At 44.7% G+C, this 21121-nt stretch overlaps 1 long non-coding RNA gene across 1 annotated transcript in view; it reads right to left on the bottom strand.

Moving 5' to 3' along the window:
- The window catches only part of LOC309345242, a 163478-nt gene extending 150624 nt beyond the window's left edge, over positions 1-12854 (bottom strand). The window contains exon 1 of the long non-coding RNA XR_014158135.1: positions 12742-12854. This is a non-coding gene — a long non-coding RNA (uncharacterized lncRNA). The remainder of the gene's footprint in view (positions 1-12741) is intronic.
- Positions 12855-21121: the final 8267 nt, after the last annotated feature.

The raw sequence follows: 21121 nt of genomic DNA, 5'->3' as shown, positions 1-21121 counted from the left end.
GTTGTGAGTTGTATAAATAAAGAACAACCACCAGCACTCTACAGTTCATTATGTGTTACATGTATGGTTTGGGAACATGATTCGAAACATTGATTAAGATTATTAACAGGAAACACAAGTTGCAACTGCACCTTAGCAATAATCACACAAGTTTTTTTTCATGTCACAGTTGGCATGCAAAATTATTTCATATTTGCTAGCATACAGATGTAATTCTTGCAGGGATGAGGAGGAATTGGCAACTTTGCCAGATAGCTCTGGTTTGGTACATTCCTTTGTTAGGCAAAGTAAAAGCAATATATTGCTATGGGAACTAGATACATAACCATGCATAACTAGATGCTCCTTAACGAATGGTTCCTTTTTGAGGCATATTCTGAATAGGAAGAACCATCAGAGTCTGAGGCACACGCTGCCCATAGTAAATGATGATGCAATTCAGGTATGTGTTTACAGTGGACTTTGGATGTCTGTTGGAGTGTTTAATTTATGGGTATGCACCAATGCTTGTAAACAAATACAAACATTACAAAATGTCAATAAGTACCTAGAGATTGTCTTCCAAGGGTAAACCAAACATGAATAAGTGCTACAACCTGGATCTCATCCCTCAGAGTGGTAAGGTGTGTAACTACATGATAGCCTGACCACTGCAGACTTATGTGAAACTGTAAACTTAAATTGCCAGCTGACAGCCAATCCAAAAATATTAGGTTACACAGAGACACAAATCAACAGGTGGATTTCTCCTTATGTTTGAAATGGTTCTGTTTCATGGGTCAGTTATAAACAATATTCTGTAGCTTTGTCTTCCACAGAGTCAGAGTATTTAGCTGCAACTGCAGAGAACGGGTTTGGACTGACCAACTAACTATGGACTTTGGGTTGTGTGGTGAGAAATCTGTCTGACTGATGGAGGACAACCAAAGCTGTTTGAAATGATCTCAAAGAAGAACCAAACACATTGGGGTGAAATACCACTATGTACATGAGGTGGTACAATATGGACCTGTTGAATTGGCGTATTGTCAAACCAAAGAAATGACAGCTGATATTCTCACAAAGCCCCTACCAAAAGACAGTTTTGAGAACCTTTGAGTGAAGATGAGACTCTGGGTAGTTCATTAATTGTGCATGCTGCTGTTATATTTGCCTGAGAAAGGTTTTTTGGGATATGCCTAGCCTCATATAACCAACATGCTAAACTCTAATGAATAGGTTTTCAATCTTTTTGAGTCCACGGCTCCCTTGGTCAACTACATTCTTTCTGTGGCACCCCTGTGGGACTCATGAGCCCAGTTATGTCACCCCTTGCCTGCAGAATTGGCAGCCTCTCACCCTTTTCTGAACATCCTCCCTCAGCCTTCCTCTCCTCTTCCCTCTCCTTGAGAGTCCTCTGGGCAGCCACTGCTGCCACCCCAATCTCTGAGGTGTCTCCTCACACTGCCCCACAAGGGCCTGGGACTTATCTGTCCATTCCCAACAGCAAGGGCTGGCTGGCTGGCTGGGCTTCCTCACCTGCTTGCTTGTTTACACCAAGGCCACCTCAGCTCCTGGCAACCAGCACCCCCTGACCTGCCCCAGAGGCACCATTCACCTGCGGAACTTGTAGCCAGGGCTGTGCAACAAACAGCTGTGCAAGCCTTTGTGAGGCAGAGATGTGAGAGGGCATCAGAGGAGGGAAGGAAGGAAAGCGGGACAGAGGCCAGTGTTGCCTGCGGCACCCTGACCATCCTTCAAGGCACCCCAGGGTGCCACAGCACACTGGTTGAAAACCACTGCTTTTATGGATGTGAGAAGGGGTTAAGGCCATAGACAAAGCTGTCCTGCCAGGCTTAGCTAGGTCAAACCTTGAGTGGAATGGTTGCCAAAGCCTTTGTTCTTCCTCTTTCCACCATGTGAACTGTCTAGTCCAAATCTATGCTGGATGCTCCAAGCTTAGATTGCATGGCTTTAGCAAGCCATCACTATGTTTCTATACAATAACATAGAAGCATTTATCATTTTTGTAATGTAATTTAAACTGCCTGGTCCCCCCCCCCGCTATATGGAAAAGCAAATGAATCTGACCTTTGAGGAGTTTGTAAGTAAACCAATTTTAGCTTACCAAACATGTGATCTCTTTCTATGCTAGGGGAAGTGAGGAACTTTGTAAGCAACTTAGAATAGGAGATTTTAAAGGTCTAACAGCCTTTATTTCCATACTTTACCTTGCTGTATGTTTTGTGATTTTAAATCACTGTTGGGGCTTTCTCACCAAGGAGTACTTGCCCCAAACCAGGATCTAGGTATCCAAGGAATTCTTGTTTTAATTGCTGATTAATCAAATCAACAAAAATAGCAACAGACACAGCCTTGTGCATGGAGAGGATGTTGAAAGATGGTTTAGTTACTTTCTTTCAGTTAAGATGCATTTGGACTCAGAAGGCTGCAGAGCTCAAACTGCTATGCTTCATCCAGTTTGGGGGAAGGAAAGGAAAGGAAAGGTTTCCAGCCCCGTCAAACAGAGTGAATGAGAAATAGTGCCTAATCAAAGGGGACATGATGGATTGTTGCTAAAGGAATAAGAAAAGCTGCCTGCACTGATAATAAACATTGCAACTGCTTCCATAATGACTCCCTGGGGCAGCTTGTTCAAACTGCAGTCATGAAAGAAAAATAACTGCACCCAGCAGAGCTAGCCTATTTATAAAAAAATAAAATAAATAAATTGTTGTTTTTTTAAAAAAAACAGAGCAACTAGTGCAGAATTTTGCTTATTCTATTTTCACTAGCCAGGACACTCAGTAAATGAAAAAGTTCTCCAAAACGTTTTTGGGTTCAGCCCAAGAAAATGTAGGGCAATATCTTACTAATGTGTCCTGTCAGAGAAAGGATTTATGCTGGCACATTTGAGTTTTCCCATCTTCTCTCCCACCATGTGCCCCCCACTCTCTCCAAATCTTCTGTAGAGGGTTGGAGGAACCTTTAGAACAGTTTTGGGAGAGGGTGCAAGGGGAAAGAGAGGGAGAACTTCTGTTTCACAAGCGTAAATCCCTGCATGTCAGTATGGATTAGCTGGATACCACCCATAATTGACACTCGTCTTTAGGGATATTTTATGTATTATTTTACTTCATTGAATCATAGAACTGTGGAGTTGGAAGTGACCCCAAGGCTCATCTTAGTTTAACCTCCTGCAAATTATAAATGCTATTGGGAGCAGGTGGCGCTGCATTCTAAACCACCAAGCCTCTTGGGCTTGCTGATCAGAAGGTCGGTGGTTCGAATCCTTACCTTTACCGTTTTACCTGCTATTTATTAAAATATTTGTATACTGCTATATCATAAAAAGTATATATATTTAAGCAGTGCTTTTTTCTTAAAAAATGTTTAGGGGTACTCTCATTTTTCTTCTCATATTGAAATACTGCCTCTCACAGAGGCAAAGCTTAGATTCACAAAATGTTTAGGGGTATATGCATACCCCTGCGTCCCCCTAGAAAAGAAGCACTGTATTTAAGTGTGTCAGGGGCTGGCAGAGCCAGGAAGAGAATGAGTCCAGGGTGGGGAGGAGTGCGGGAATGGGAAATGAAAATCCTTGGCAGCAGCCCAGCAGGTTGTGGTGGGGCCCACTGCCGTGAGGGAAACAATCAGAGGCTATTCATGCCCTCACCCCAGCAACCTTATCCTATCTCCACATGCCAGCTCCTTCCAGAGAGGAGGAGGTGTGTGAGACAATCTCTGCATGTTCAGAGTAAGCAGGGTTTTTGTTTGTTTGTTTTACTCCCTGCAATAGGAAGAGCAATTCTTGGAGGTGCCACCTGTTAAGTTGTGGGTGAACATATCAGACGAAACAGCGATTCTTCAAACAGCTCTTGTTTATTCACAGGCCAGAACAGAACTGAACTGAAGGGTTCAGCCAGCCTGCTTACATAGAGCTCCACTAGAACGCAACACTAACCATTTTCTGTAACTATCCAATCACTGAACATCACTTTCAATCCCTTATTTGCATATGTGGACCTGAGTGAAAACTATCTACAGTATCCCCCTGCTGGCCCAGGGTGCGAACTTCAGTACATAACACCAGCCCTATTCACTTGATCGCAAAGGAGAAACGCTGGCAGCGGATGGGGCAACAGATGGAAAAACAGAGTGACCATCTGAGAGAACATCCTTGCTTCAACCCCCTTGGTATTTAGGGCTGACAGAGAGGCTACAAGCAGTGCTGGATTTAGGGCAGTTTGGCTGGTTCTCCCACACAAAGCACAGAGCTGAGGGGGGCGCAAAATAATAACTAATAATATAATAAATCTAATGTAAACATCTAATAAATAACATAAATCATAAATAAAAGGGGGCACCAAATTTTGTCCTCATTCTGAGCAACATATTACCAAAGTCTGCCCCAGCTACAAGGGCCATTCAGCTTTCTAGAGCACAGCTTGGCTGTTAGGATAGCAAAAGAGAGGATTAGCAAAGCCTGCATTGTGTAGGAAAGAATAAAGGCTTATCTATGTGTATTGTCTGAAGTGCCTCGAGGGGCTAATGTACCAAAGCTTTCTCTCAATAAAAGTGAATGGGAAAAGTAGTCACAGCTCAATTCCTGGAGGGCAGGACAAAGTGGTTTACAGCAATAAAAACATAAAACCTTACAATGAAACCACAAAAAGTTTTTTTAAAAACCCTTTAATGGTAGCCCTCCCAATCAACTATCATCGTGCAACCTGAATTTGTTGGTACATCCTTCAGTCTCATTCAGAAATAACGATGGCCTGGAAGTGTCTCAAAGCCCTTCTTTTATAGTTTACAAGGAGCATAAATTTGTACGACAGGATGCATCTTCACTAAGATGATCACCAGGCCCTGGTACATAATAATGACAATTCCCTATGATAAGAAACAATGTAGCACAAGCAAAGGCAGCTAGAGGTCTCGGGTGTCCAGTTCCGTCTCCAATAGCATTGATCCTACCATGAGGTAGGATGTCAGGCTGTTTTGTACTGGGGAAAACCTGCATTGGCTCCCAGTACGTTTCCGAGCACAATTCAAAGTGTTGGTGCTAACCTTTAAAGCCCTAAATGGCCTTGGTTCTGTATACCTGAAGGAGCATCTCCACCTCCATCGTTCTGCCCGGACACTGAGGTCCAGTGCCGAGGGCCTTCTGGCAGTTCCCTCACTGTGAGAAGTGAGGTTACAGGGAAACAGGCAGAGGGCCTTCTTGGTAGTGGCGCCTGCCCTGTGGAACGCCGTCCCATCAGCTGTCAAGGAAATAAGCAACTATCTTACTTTTAAAAGCCATTTACCATAATGGGCCTAATTGCAGGCAGAGATGAAACAGCGTACGGGGGGAAGTTCAAAAAGTATCTACATGGTGCTTAGAGAATAACTTGCACCTAAATATTAGTAAGACAAAGGAGATGGTGATGGACTTCCGGAGGAAGAGAGGGGAACCTGCCCCGTTGTATATCGGGGGGGGGGGCTGTGTGGAGAGAGAGTCCTCCTTTAAATTCCTGGGAGTTTACCTTAGTGAGGACCTCACTTGGAAAATCAACATACCTCAGGTGGTCAGAAAGGCCCAGCAGAGACTCCATTTCCTCAGGGTCTTGCGAAAGAATAATGTTAAGCAACAATTGATGAACTCCTTTTACCGGTCCACAATAGAAAGTGTCCTTTCATATTGTATTAGTGTGGTATGCTGGCTTGACAGCCACGGACAGAAAGTCTCCACAGAGGGTGGTGAATACAGCACATATCATGGGCCCGCTAGATGACATCGCAAGGGATCATTGCCTTAGGAGAGCAAGAAAAATTCTCAGGGATGACTCACACCCCGGCCACCACCTCTTTAATCTTCTACCCTTGGGCAGGAGATATAGAAGTATAATCCGCCGTACCAACAGGCTAAAAAATAGCTTCTATCCGTGGGTTGTTAAGCTGTTGAACAGAAAATAACATAGCAGAACTGACTTGCGAGGTGGTGTGTTGTGCAATAAGCACACAGAGTGTTTGAGTGAGGGGGAGGGAGGCTCATTTAATTTCATTGTACACAGGTTGTACATTGGCAATAAAGGTATTGCTGTTGTTGTTGTTATCTGAAGTTTTGATGTTTAATGCTGTACAGTGGAACCTCTACTCACATATGGAATCCATTCCGGAGGTCTGTTCGTGAGTTGATCCAGGTTGCTGGTAGAAGTGCCGTTCTGCGCGTGCGCATTTGGCAGCAGTGCCGTTCTGCGCATGTGCAGACAGCAGAAGCCACTTCTGTATGTGCACGAATCATGGCAAATCTGGTATTTACTTTAGGGTTTGCCATGGTCACGAGTCAAATTGTTCGTGAGTAGGTGTGGTGGTAAGTCGAGGTTCTACTGTATTGTGCTATTAATATTCAGTTGGAAGCCACCCAGAGTGGCTGGGGAAACTCAGCCAGATTGGCAGGGTATAAATAAGAAATGGTTGTTGTTGTTGTTGTTGTTGTTGTTGTTGTTGTTGTTGTTGTTGTTATTTACAGTGGCAAAATATATTGTGCTGTCTATAGCCCCCTCCTTTGGCAAAGCGCTTCCTTGCACAACTCAGTAGAAATCTTTTAGCGCAGCTGAGATGCACTAAAAGGCAAACACTGCAGATGTTTCTTAATACTTTTAGTTCTTCACCGTGGGCTGGGGAATGAAAGCGTTAAAGGGCTCCTTGACTATGTCTGTTTCACAAGGGAGCATGTCTGTGGTTACGCCAATAATTCTGGCCTCCTTGCTCAATTCAAAATACAGCTTCTTAATTAAAAAGCAATTGCCAACCAAGGACATAGAATGAAATACAAAACTTGCTAATTTGCTTTCAGGAGCGGGCAATTGCAAATGCCCAATTCTTGGCAAAGAGTGAAAGAAAGCCCATAATAACCCAGTATGGCTACACACTGGATGCACCTCTAATCCAGGAGCATTGGAAGGAGCCAAGCACCATGCAGGGAACTCTGGAAATATTATCTGCATAGTATCTGGAAATAAAAACAAAACCCTACACGCTCACATGGTGTACTAAACCTTTAACTTCTTCTCTGCAAAGAAGTGATGGGAAGGTATGATTTAGAGTGGGGGCTGGGGCTGAGCAAAAATGTTTAGCTAAAGAGTAGGAACCTCCTTCACCATGAAGACCAAATTCTATTTTGGCTTATTCTGTTTTCTAGTTCTCCTGTGTTTCTTGCTGGTCAGTTTGTATACCCCATTTTAACTCCTGCTGCCCAACTTTGGTCTTAGCCAACAGTAGCATTTCCCCAAATTTCTGGTTTTCCTAGTGATTATGTTTCTCCATTCAGCAAGCTGGTGTAAATTAAGCAAGCATAAAATTACACCAAATCCAAACCCTGCTCAGCAGAGTTGCGCAGAGTTCAGTAGGTACTGGATGATCAAGCAGGAGGGGTCTTGTCTGACCTCAGCTAGAAGGTTGGGCCACCATGCAACAATGCATATATAAATGTATCATAGGAGCCAACTCCTAGAGGCCATGGGCGCTTCAGTCCCCACAATAAAATATTTGGCTGTCCCCCCAACAATTGGTGTTTGTGACCAATTGTACAGGGCGGGGCTTACCTGGGCCCTCGCAATATTTTATTCAAGTTGGCAGCCCTGAAATATATTAAAATATTTCTTTATTCCTTCCTTCCTTCCATTGTTCAAAAAAGGATCACAGATCTTGAGTTTCCCCACATGTCTGGCTAAAGAGCAGATAATCTCTGCATGTTCTTTCTGCCACCTCAATAACCTGCACCTACTCTTAATTGGAAAGATCCAGACAGAGCTCTCTCTCTCTCCTGAAATGCTATGCTTAAAAAAATGAAGTGAAAAATGAAGTGTGTGTCGGTAATTTAACTACGTTGACATTATATAAAATCTGCTTAAGAAATATTAGCAACTTGGCCAATATTCTTGATAATTAAAAATGGATGTTATGACAAAGTACAGCAGCCATTAAATATATATCAGGTTTTGAGTGCATTTAAAACACTGCCCACACTATCAATTTTGAAGCAGCATAAAAATGTGGCAAGTTTGCACTATTTTAAATATCTCTGATATATTGTCCTATATATTTGAATTATTAATGTGCAATACAGCCAACCGAATAGTAAATTCATCCCAGCGGCGGCTCTAGGAGATCATTACGGAAGGAACTGTGTAACTCTGTGAGATGTGAAGATAAGCAGTCCAGGGGCTGCTCTACCTGATTCAGATTCACAGCACCTCTGAATCCTGAGTCACACAGATATGTTGATAATTCAATAACAATACAAAGTCTCTATTCTTATGCAAGTGTGCTTGCATTTTCTATTTATTTGACATTCACCAGACCTTCTCTGGAGCTATAGCTGTTCCATGTGACTGTGGGGTTATGGTACAAGGTAGGAGATATGATCCAAATAGTCATGCGGTGATAGGGCTGCCATATTTCAAAAATTGTTGATGGAAATCTGCAAAAATGACACTGCCAGCATCGGTTGCCACACATCCATATTTTCCCGGACATTCAGCTGATTACTGCCTGGACACTGCTTTCAGCTGCAGCATTCTGGGAATGTCCAGAAAATTCTGGACTTATGGCAGCCCTGTGTGGGTTCTGGCTTCTACCAGGGCAGACCATATGTCTACCTAGACTACTTTCATCTGCTTATTGGCAGTGGATCTCTAAATTCCCATCATCTGTTATAAGTCGGGTGCCAGTATGCCACAAACTGAGGCAAGTTCTAGGATCCAGTATGGGCCAATATTACTGTTGCTGGAGCCACTTTTGTCGTAACCACTTGCCTGCCCATTACAGAAACCAGATGGGCAGTTCTTCACCTTTGCAGAGGAGGAAAGGTGTTGAGAGCCTAAACCTCAACAGGAAGTGATCTAACCATGACAAAGGACTGATGTCAACACCCCCCCCCCCACTTACAGATCACCTGCTTCCTGCCCAACCAAGAAAACAAGGTCCAGAGTGTGACCTGCCACATGCATTGAGCCAATGACATGTTGGGACAACCCTATGACTATCATGAAGTCTTGAGTCACCTCAAAGGTAACTGTTTCAATGTGGATGTTGAAGTTCCCCAACACTAGCAGTCTGAAAATCCTCAACACTGCCTCTGAGACCAGCTCTGTCAGCTCAGGCAGGGAGACTGTTGGGTGGACAGTAACCCAGCAGAATCCATGATGTGCCCCAACTGCACAGTGCCAGGAACGTTTGGACACAAAGCCTGGAGAAAGAGATGGTAACTCTATAAACTACAACACCCCCGACCTTCAAGTCTGACCTGATTCTTTACTGAGTGCCCAGGTGGCCACAGCTGGATGAGACTAACTCTATCCTGCTCACACACACCCTCCAGCAAGTGCACTTGCTAGCCAGCCTCTCAGGCTTTCTGTGCTTTAATTGAAGTCCAGGAGATGACACCATGATGTAACTCTTCCCATGGTGCATCCCCCTACCCGCCTCACCAGATTAGGAGGCAGAGGCAGCCAGGAGGCTGCAGATCAATGGATAAATTCTTAATGAAAGAAATGCACACAAACCAGCCACCCTATGCTTTCTCAGACCATTGGTCCATCTAAGTCAGTTCTGTCTACACTGACTAGCAGTGCCTCTTCAGATGGGACATCTCCAGTCCTAGCTGGTGATGTCAGGGAGTGAAATGATGCCACTGAGCTACGGCACTTCCCTTAACAAACAAGTTAAGCTCAGCCCTGTACTCATTGAACTCCTGTGAATGAAGCAAAACAACAGCTGCAGCAGCAGAAACCTATTTCAGAGGAGAATGAAACTTTTGAGAAAATGGTGACAAGTTCCAGCACAGTGCTATTCCAAGGTAATGTTGTTATTTTATGTAAGCACCAGGAAACCTGAATTTGAGTCAGATTAAGTGAGTTTTGTAAAGCGCCCTGAGTGTCATCAGACAATGGGGTGCTGTATTAAAATCGTAATTATTCACTTTTTCACACCGATAAAATTGCAGCCTATTTAAATCCATTTTGCACCTGCTGTCTTCTTTGTGACAGTTCAGCTGATAAACCAAAGGTATCTAGTTTACTCTCTGAATTTTACAGCGGTTAAAATCTGCTGGCTCAGAGCCTGCGAAAGTACACCAATTAATGCAATACCTGGCCAGCTGTTCAGAACTGCCTCCCAAGGAATAATTATTCCTAATCCGCCATTAGGTGATTAACTAGCATCCCCAATCTTGAGGATTTAAAGGACAATTGAGCTGGGCTGCTCCATTGCCTTCTTTGGCATGAATGCATGAGTAGAATAAGTGGAACATTAAAAAGAAAAAGAAAAACCCAAGAAGAGCACACTGTGCAATAATAGTGTGCGGAGGTGTGTGCCTTCCATACTCTTGCCAAAAGGAAGTTCTGCCATTGATTCTCCCAGACCAGGCTTCACAGCTACAGTAGGTATTTTCATTGTCTGAATACACCCATATTCATCTGCCTCAGGCTGTACTGTACTGTACTGTACTGTACTGTACTTGAAATTAGTATTATGGGTATGCACCCTTTGCATTGGGAGATTTCATTTTTAGTCATCATAGCTAATAACCACTGATAGACCTAGCTTCTTCTGTGAATGTCTAATCATGTTTTAATCTTGCCTTTTAATCACCTTTCAAATCTTTCCAGTCTTGCACCGGGGCACATTTCCATAAGTTAATTGTGTGCTGGTGTTTTGTGAGAAAGCACTTTCTTTCGTTTGTTCTAAATCCTAAATTCTAGTATTATGGGAGAGGGAGGGGAAAAAATCCTCCCTGTTTGCTTTCTCCATGCTGTGAATAATTGTAGGAATCTCTGCCATGTCTTTATTTGTCCTTAAAAAAAAAAGAAGGTTGGTGGGTGGTGAGCCTCAAAGGCTTGTAAGGAAGGTGTGTCAACTGCTTGGTCATTGTGGGCTGTGACTCAGGTGCAGGTTTTCAGCATTGTGGTACCAGTTCTTTGGAGTTCATGGAATCGTAGAATTGTAGGAAGGGATCCAGGTGGTCATGTATTCCAACTCCTTAAAATGCAGGAATCTCAACTGAAGCATCCATGACAGATGGCCATCCAACCTCTGCCTAGAAACCTCCAAGGATAGCCTACCACCTTCCAAAGGAATCTGTTCCACGGTTGAACAGCTCTTACCTGAAGTTTAGTCGGAATCTTATTTTTTGTAACTTGAAGCCATTTCTGCAATGACTGGGAATGAAGCAGTGTGGCTGTCCCATCCAGGGCAAACGGTATTGAAAGCAGAACTGCCCTGAAAACATTGTGGGCACAAATGACCATCTATGTGTGATAAAATGATGTTTGGAGGGCTCCTAGGTGCTAAATGCCATGGGTACTTTGGCCCTGAGTGGTTTGGACATTCATATTTGTTTGGGACTGCCAGGACTAAAATGAAAATATCAACATTAGGTGGGTTTTCAGAAATTTGGTGTAAGGAATATATGAGAAGGTCCAAAATTTGTTGAATGTCAACTTTCACAGGTGAGCACTGACAGTCCCGGAGGAATATTTGCTGGTGCATGTTCCTGCTTGCTGGGTCACACATTGTTATATGCATACAACCTCATTCAGGTAACCATTAATATTCAACAGCATCTCTCTTGAGTTTTTGGTCATCTGTAGAATTCATCTCAAGTCATTTCCTCTTCCTTTCTCCAGTATTGTTTCTCAGCTGCAGTCATTCATTCCGTGTGGTAATGACATTTCACTTGTCCTTTCCACTCTTCAGAGGATGGAATATGTTGGGAATATTTTACACAAATCAGACTAAAGTGGCCGGTAATTTTCATTATCATGCAGAGTCAGTGCTGCAGTGAACCTTGTTATGGCCCTCAAAGATTACTTTGGGAAATGTCAGCGTTAACGCTTTTCTTTTCAAATGGACTCAAGCTGCTCATGGTTGGGAATTTTCTTAATACCATCGCCATTAAATATCAAAACAAAATCAAACCCTAGTTGGCCTGCTGAACCTGCCACAGAAGATGAATAGATCTAACCTCAAAGGTAACATTTTCTTCAGGTCCTCAGACATTTCAAGGTTATAACAACAATCAAACAACACTCTTGCAAAAAAGAATAATGATAAACATTGCTGGATTGTGTGAAGCCAGAGTGTTGGGCAACTGTTCATTTAATATAAGAGAGCATTTGTGCCATCTCATACATCACAAAACTGTCTTCACAAGAATCCCATTTTGTGATGTGCCCATTTAGCAAACATGAGACAAGGTTGCCCATCAGGTGGAGGGCAAATGGGTACATCTGCTTGAGGTGACTTTGGCTGAAATCCTCATCACAAGCCAGGCATAGACAACCTGTTGCCCTTGATCAAATTTCATGCCTCCCTTAGCCTAATTTCAGGTGGGTAGCAAAAGAGGAGAAATTGGTGCGGGGGTGGGAAACACAGAGAGACAAGGAGTGCCACTATGATCTCTGATCCTGCTCACTTGTGGCTGACTTTGGCCTCATCTACCTGTGGCATGTGGCCTCTGAAAGATTATCCCCGAGCAAATGTGACCTTCAACAGAAAAAAGGTCCACATACCTGCTATGTACACTTATCTGGGAGTAAGCACCATCAAATACAATGGCATTCAGTTTTGTGTAGACTTGTATAGGATTGTAGAAGAAAAGTTTGGATTTGATATCCCACTTTATCACTACCCGAAGGAGTCTCAAAGCGGCTAACATTCTCCCTTCCCTTCCTCCCCCACAACAAACACTCTGTGAGGTGAGTGGGGCTGAGAGACTTCAAAGAAGGGTGATTAGCCCAAGGTCACCCAGCAACTGCATGTGGAGGAGTGGAGACACGAACCTGGTTCACCAGATTACGAGTCTACCACTCTTAACCACTATACCACACTGGCTCTCATTATTCATTCTCATATGGTCTAGTGGTTAGGATTCCTGGTTTTCACCCAAGTGTACCGGGTTCTACTCTTGGTATGGGATTAGCAATCATTCTGGGGCCTTGAGATAGCTCAGCTGGTTGGAGCATGGTGTTGTTGTTGTTGCCAATGTTGCAGGTTCAACCCCCATGGGCAGCTTCATATTCCTGCATTGCAAAGGGTTGAACTAGACTAATTCTTCCTCTTCTATCACTAATAAATCTTCATCTCTTGACCAATACATATATGAAATGGTATAGTATAAATAGTGAAGGCTTAATCTGAACCATACACCTTGATCCTAGGCATATGATTTCAGTGACACTCCCAAATACATAAAGTAGCAGACAGCAGAGAAGGAGGGCATCTTAGCAGAGGCATAAGTATTATATAACAAGTTAACTTGTAACTTTCCTCTCAGCCCTAAATAGTTTTTGCACTGAAAGTTCCTTTTTTCGCATTCCTGCATTCAGACCAGCCCCCTTACTGAACCCATATGATGCATCTTAGGTCAGCTGATTCACTAGATCATATGAGGTTCTGCTAAGTTAGCTAATCGATTGCTGAATCATTTGACATGCTGCACTGGTCGGCATCACAAGATGTTATGAATGGGGCTGCATCCTAGTCACTTTCAACCCTTAGGTTCATTTTAATTCTTTTGGAAAAAAAATGACTAATTTCATTTTAAAGTAACAAATGCACCGCACATTTTCATCATTGCTGGAAGGGTTTTTTTTTTAAAAAAACTTGCTTCCTCCCTTGCTTGCAAACAGTGTTCTAAGGAGACAAGCTTTTGATGCAAGAGAAAATTATGCAATATTATTCATGTTTTATGAATTGGAGGACATTTTCCAGTTATGCGAAGACTCTAATTCAAATCACAAATAACACTTCTTATTCTTTCAAGGAAGTGGAGGGGTGGTGAGCCTCTGGTTAAAGCTACAGTATATTGATGGTTGGTCTTGAGACCCCAGGCAATTGCTTTCCCTCTGCCTAGACAAACATCTGAAATCCCATGGATGCATGTTACATTTGCTAGAGTTGCTGTTTGGAATGAATGATAAGGGAGGTGGAAAGTGCCTTCAAGGCTGCCGTCCTACCCAGAGCTTGGTGTGCCTAAACCCATTGAACTCCACTGGGTTTTAGCATGCTTAACGCTGCATAGGATCAAGCTGCATGGCTCAAAATGAAGAATTCCAATTTCTGAAATAACAGTGTGTGTCCGTGAATGAATTCCCCGTGAGAAAACACTAAAGGTGTTTGCCAATAGCCAAACACGAACTTTCTATGCAATTACATGGGTTTTGAAATGTCTCTGCTTAACCATTCTTGCCTCTAGATCTCCACAGGGCACCCTCAAAGCTTGCAGGCTGGCTGCCTTTGGTAAACAAAATAATAACGATGATGATTATGGAGCATTTCCAGTTTCCTGGATGTACTCAGCAGCAGATATTCAAAATTATGGAATATGGAACTCATCCATGCACGCTAACTAACCTGCCTAGCTCTGGGTGAAAATATTGTAAATATTCTGTGGGAGAGTTCTCTCAAGGCCACACTAGATGGTGTATGTATAGCCCAGGCACCCCCAAACTCGGCCCTCCAGATGTTTTGGCACTACAACTCCCACCACCCATAGCTAACAGGAGCAGTGGTCAGGGATGGTGGGGATTGTAGCCCCAAAACATCTGGAGGGCTGAGTTTGGGGATGCCTGGTATAACCACTGCTAAAAATGTGAGGTTTTGACCAGCTTCGGCCCATCTCTGAAGCTGAAGCTGATACAGGCTCGTTATCTTGAGCCTAAACAGCGTAGTCCACACAGCGGAAGGATGAGCAGTATGTGCCACATTCTTAACTTTATTTACACTTCTATGCTGAGAGAATACAAACATGCATCTTGCCTCTGCGAGAGCAGAGAAGCAACTCACTCTCGGAAACAAAGAACACCGAGAGAAACAGTGAAAAACAGGAAACCAGTGAACGTCACATCCAGTCTCCCATTCCCGTGGGAACCCAACAGTACTCTGACTGTGAAATGCAAAACAATGTCCCGTGACAAGCATTTCGCTGCACAGTGAAGGAAGCAGAAACCAACAGCTGCAGCTGCACATCTAGATCCCCTGACCTGTAACTGCTAGCATTACTTTTCTGGTGTCACTATATATAGGAAGCTGTTTTATACCAAGCCTGTTAGTCCATCCAGCTCAGTATCTTTTATACAGGTGGCAGCTCCCAGGTGTCCTTCCCAGACCTATGTGGGGGTGCCAGAGATTGAACCTGATGTATTTTGCAGGCAAAACAAACTAAAGTTTCTAAGATTCTTGGCTGGGGGGAACCACGCTTGTCAAAGTGTGATAAGAGTGCTTTGAATGTATGGTGCTGATATGGCCATTAAGGTAAAAATAATAATTTTGTCCTGGGTGGATTCCTCCAGCATCCCACACTGGACTAACTCTGGAAAGACCTAGGTTCAAATCTCTACTCATACCACAAAACTCACCAAGAATCTAAGGAAAGCCTGGTGAATCAGGCCAATGGCCCATCTAGTCCAATGTCTTGTTTTCACAGTGGCCAACCAGATCCCTATGGGAAGCAGGCATGAATACAACAATGCTCTGCTTACCTGTGATTCCCAGCAGTTGATTATTACAGGCATGCTGCCTCTGACAATGGAATTAGAACACAGCCGTTGTGGCTAGTAGCTGATGATTGTCCTCCATGCATTTGTCCACCATGGATTTGTCTAACTCTTTTAAAGCCATCCAAGTTGGTGTCTCATGAAAGAGTGACTCCCATAGTTCCAACATTCAGCTTTGTTAGATATCCAACACAGAGAAAGAGAGATTTGTACCTGTTTTTTCCATGCTGTGGATACTTTTCATGCCCCCTCTTACTTGTTGTTGTTGTTGTTTAGTCGTTTAGCCGTGTCCGACTCTTTGTGACCCCATGGACCAGAGCACGCCAGGCACTCCTGTCTTCCACTGCCTCCCACAGTTTGGTCAAACTCATGTTGGTAGCTTCGAGAACACTGTCCAACCATCTCATCCTCTGTCGTCCCCTTCTCCTTGTGCCCTCCATCTTTCCCAACATCAGGGTCTTTTCCAGGGCGTCTTCTCTTCTCATGAGGTGGCCAAAGTATTGGAGTCTCAGCTTCAGGATCTGTCCTTCCAGTGAGCACTCAGGGCTGATTTCCTTAAGAATGGATCTTAATTACTATTCCTCTAAACCCAGAAGTCTCAAATGGGAGTTGCTCCACCCCCTCGATCATATTGGTTGCCCCTTCCTAGACCTTCACTCAGCTCTGTAATATCGTTCTTGAGGCATGGCAAACAGAGCTGCACACAGTATTCCAAATGCAGTCGCACCATAGATTTGTAGAATGGCATTCTCATGCTGTTTTATTTTAAATTCCTTTCCTAATGATCCCTAGCGAGGAATGTGCCTTTCTTCACAGCTGCTGCACACAACTTGACCTTAGGCCAGCTACTATCTCTCAACCTAACCTAATGCTATTATTGTGGAACTAAAATGTGTGAGGATAAGAAATGGGGCGGGAAGAAAAGAACCATGTGCTCTGCTATTAACTCCCCAGAGGAAACGTGGGTAGACATGTAATATATAAATAGCTCCTCATATGAAGCATGGGGAAAATATATTTGCAACTGCTTTATAGAAACTCACTAAGATGAAAGTGTGACAAAAGGGGGGGGGAGGGAGAATATCTAAAAACCATTAAACCCTTTTCAGTTTGGACCTCCCCCTCCCCCCCAAAAAACTTGCCATCTCACCTTGATGTCATTTTAGCTTTGCGATGATATGCTGAATGCTAATTTGCCTCCAGTAGTTTAGCTGAGCACAACCATCTTTCTGAGCCTTATCACTTGGTTCAGCCACATTTCATTTTTAATCTCTCTCTAACTTCAAACAATTTCTCCTTTTTCATGATACCTAATTAGCCTGCCTGCTTTAGATAATCATGTGAGGTGTTCATGCGTACATTACAGCCCCGAGTGCAAAATTGAATCTCTCTTCCCTCTGAAAAGGATCCATGGGGGACTCTGGCAATTAGTCTCTAGCAAACACACATGTGGAAACAGCTGTACAAATTTGAGCTGGACGGAGAAGCAAAGCAGAGCTGTAGGAGGGATCTTAAAAAAAGGCAGAAAATGTAACAGAGAAGGCAAACTAGCTGAATGCCCATAACGTCGCAGCCAACAGCAGGATCCCTATAAGCGAACATCAGGGATGGGAGCAGATTTTTACCTAATTTTTGAATTATATTTTCTGCTTTCTCCTCTTATTTGTTAGTCCTGGCTAGCAGTTTGGGTCATCTAGGGGGTCCTCTTGCAAAGGTGGCACCCCAGGGGGAGAACAGGCACCTGATGAAAGATGTGAAGAGGCCTTCCCATCCCACAATGGGGTCAGAAGAGAGGTTCCCCTCCTCTTACTCCAGCACTACCTTCAGGTGCCAAGACCCTACTGATGCTGTGTGTGACCTGTTGAGGGTCTGCTGTTCTCCCCTCTGCTAAATCTCTGTTTATAAGTTGTTCATTTGACACCCCCTCCCCCACTTCTGCTGAGTGTGGGGATGTGTTTACATGCCTGCCTGAGAGGCTAATGTTCAGTGCAACCCTTGGGCTAAAAAAGGTTAGTCAGGCATGTTGTAAATAGCAATCAAGCAACTGACTTCAGTTTGTTGCACTGAAGTTCCATGTTTCATAAACCCAAGCCAATAGTCGTTTAATTTCATACATACAGTCGAAATAATGCTTCATGGTGACCTTCAATATATTACCTCTGTTCGTTCTTAATCAAAAAAGTGACCTGAAATCCTCGGAAGATTTCAATTTAGTGCAGAAAGAGAGAGAGAGAGAGAGAGAGAGAGAGAGAGAGAGAGAGAGAAGGCTGATGATTTACTGTTTTGCATCTCTTTTTTACATAATGAAGGGAAGGGCTTATGGGTTTGTTTTGTTCTTGTTCTTGTTCTTGTTCTTGTGTCTTTATTTTGTAGTATTTTTATGCTGCGAACCACCCTGAGATCCTTTGGCTGAAGTGCGGTATATGAATTGAATAAATAAATAAATAAATAATAATTGAAGAACTAAAGAAAAATAAAGAAAAGAACAAAAAGAAAAACCTGGAGAATAGAGCATATTCCCTTTTCACTGGTTTTCAATTGACTTTGTTGTCGTCATGTAATATGGCTGGTAAAAAGCAAGCAGAAGAAAAATTATTATCAGCATGCTAGTGAGGTGCAAATCGGCTATTGTTTTCTGAAAGCAGCACCATGCTGACTTTTTGTATGCAATAAGAGTTTTGCAGATTTTTCTCTGCATGCTGTAGAGGCAGAGAAAGTGGGAAGCCGAGTGGCACTGAGCAACCATAGCATTGCTTCTTTAAGGTACAAGTACACATTATGAAGCAGACACAGGCCTTCCAACCGTGTATAGCTCATAATACTACCGCAGACCCTCCAAGTGTCCCTATTTTCCAGGGACACCCCTGATTTAGAGAAGCCATGCCTGGTTTCTGCTTTTATCCCAGAATGTTCCACTTTTCCTTAAAGGTAAAGGTAAAGAGACCCCTGACCATTAGGTCCAGGCGTGGCTGACCCCGGGGTTGCGGCGCTCATCTTGCTTTATTGGCCGAGGGAGCCAGTGTACAGCTTCGGGGTCATGTGGCCAGCATGACTAAGCCGCTTCTGGTGAACCAGAGCAGCACACGGAAACACCGTTTACCTTCCCGCCGGAGCAGTACCTATTTATCTACTTGCACTTTGACGTGCTTTCGAACTGCTAGGTTGGCAGGAGCAGGGACTGAGCAACGGGAGCTCACCCCATCACGGGATTCAAACCGCCGACCTTCTGATCAGCAAGTCCTTGGCTCTGTGGTTTAACCCACAGCACCACCCTATTTTCATTGGAGAAATGATGGAAGGTATGGAGTCAGTGGCAGAGGAAGCCACTGGGGCACACGGAGCGGCAAACATGACGTGCACCCAGGGGCCATCAACGGCGCCCGATTTCCCCGGGGGTGCATCAGCAGCACCCGCCGATCCTCTCGGGGGAGCCAGCGGCAGTGCCTGATCCTCCTGGGGGTGCCAGCACCACCCGACGATCAAGCGGGGGATGCCAGGTGTATCCACGATCAGCAGGTGGAAGTGTTCACCATCCTGTTTGCAAGGCAGGAGAGAGGGTTGACATGTTATTGTGCAGCCCAGTTCATTTGTGCTACGTATCATTAATAGCCATCTAAACCAGAAGACCATATTGCTATGAACTGGACTGACCTGCTGAACAGCAACTCATTCATTCTTTCCCCTTCTTTTTTGCCCCATCAGCAGTTCCGTTTCTGTATTGTAATCTTCAGTGTTTGTCAATGGCAGCTAGCGCTCTCAGAGAGGTGCCTTCTGTTGTTTGATATGAATAATATATGCTGTCTGGAAGTGCCCCATTAGGCGGTATGGAAGTGCAGGGATATTTTAAAAGAGAGAAAATGGCATGAAAGAATATTACCCATTCACAGCTGATAGAGAGGAGGCAGCCTTTCTGATTTATGTCTGAAACTCCCATAGCAAGGAAAGTGACATGACAATTTTGAGGATGCAGACTGAGGCAAATGATATGTCAAAGGGAATATAAATTTTCAGTAATAATGCAAAGTGCAAAGGCATAAACAGGAGAGGTGGAGACAGAATGTAATGCTGAGAGCAGGGAAATGCAGACTTAGCATTTGGGCTAAGCATCCTTTGTTCTCTACCTTACAAGGGAACATTGTAGTCAGTGGTGTAGGAAGGGGGGTGCAGTGGGGGCGGGTTGCCCTGGGTGCCATCATGAGGGTGTGTGTGTGACAAAATGCCAACTAAACGCGCCCGCTCACAGCTCCTGAAAGAAAGCAGCTGCTTTGGGCAAACAACACCACCACGCTCCTTCTGCCCCTGCCGGTTACCCTAGTGGGAAAAGAGAAGTGGGGCGGGGTGGGGGTGGAGGCTGAGGGTGGGGAGAGGTCACCGCAAGCCTGAACCTCCAGGACACCAACCATCAAGCCCGTAGCTCCGTCTCCTCCTCTCCTCCTCTCAGGGAGGCCACGTGACGGCCCGGCTGTCTTGGACTGGCAGGAGTGCGCTGTTCTATTTCCCACCCCCCCTCCTCCACCGGGGGGGGGGGGGTTGGCACATGTCATCTCTTCTCTCAAGCAGCTCGGTTAACTTTACAAATCTCAGTGGGGAGCAAAAACAGCACAGAAATGGACACGCTCTTAAAGCCAACTTCATTGCTTGCTGCCTCAGAGAGCTAGGAAGCCTCAATGTAAAAAAAAAGAGAGCACCTACTGAGCCACCCCACCTATTGCCCCTCTGATACGTCATCACCCCTCCCCAAAAGGAGCTGAGGAGTTTGCCCCTAGGAGTTTGCCCCTATGTATGCCCCTTTCCCAGCGTGGCAGTCTAGCTGAGCGTTGCTGAGCCATGTCCTGAATCTAGCAGTTTCCCCTGGGCAGGAATCCCCAAGTGGCGAAGCCATGTAAGGGCTAAGGGACCGAGTGAGCTGGGTTCCCTAGAGCAGCCCGGAGAAGGCCCCCCTCTCCGTCTCCCCACCTCATCTTGTTTCCTCTCCATGTTTGTCTTGGGAGGCCTCTGGGGTGGTGAGTCCTTTGGGCGACAGGGAGGCTCTGGGGCAATGGGGGATGCAAAGGAAGCTGTTGGGGGGCTGAGAGATGAATGAGAGGATGGGACCCAAGGCCTCACAGAACCCCCCTGGGATGCTCACCATGGGTGGCACCCCCCTGAGACGCTCACCCTGCCCCCACGGGCGGCTAGCCCCACCCCAGGTGCACAGCATGTGTGCCGCTCCAGGTGCCAGAGCAGCTAGCTCCGCCTCTGATTGTAGCACCTTTCTACAAGGGAAAGAGAGACTGCAGTCTCATACAGTATTTGGGCCAATCTAATTTACAGTATTTTTTGAAACAAAGAAAACATTGAGTTTGTGGTGCAGCACAGTCCCTTGATCACTTCATGCTGATTGGTCATCACTTCTCACATGCCATTAGCCAATATTTTGGTTCACAAAGCTCTGTGTTTCTTAAGCGGTGGGAAAGGGTCAGCCAGTTTCCCCACAGGTAGATGGTGTGTTGGGGTCGCTGTGTTCACCTGACCTCCAGCTGGTCATGTCACGGCTACTTAATAGGAGGCAGAGGGGAGGGGCAAGGCGGCAGTAAGGCCATTGAAACACAGACATGCTG

This window comes from Podarcis erhardii (genome assembly GCF_964252035.2).
Source record: "Podarcis erhardii genome assembly, chromosome: 6".
Classification (NCBI taxonomy): Eukaryota; Metazoa; Chordata; class Lepidosauria; order Squamata; family Lacertidae; genus Podarcis; species Podarcis erhardii.
This window is presented reverse-complemented; position numbering and strand designations above follow the sequence as displayed.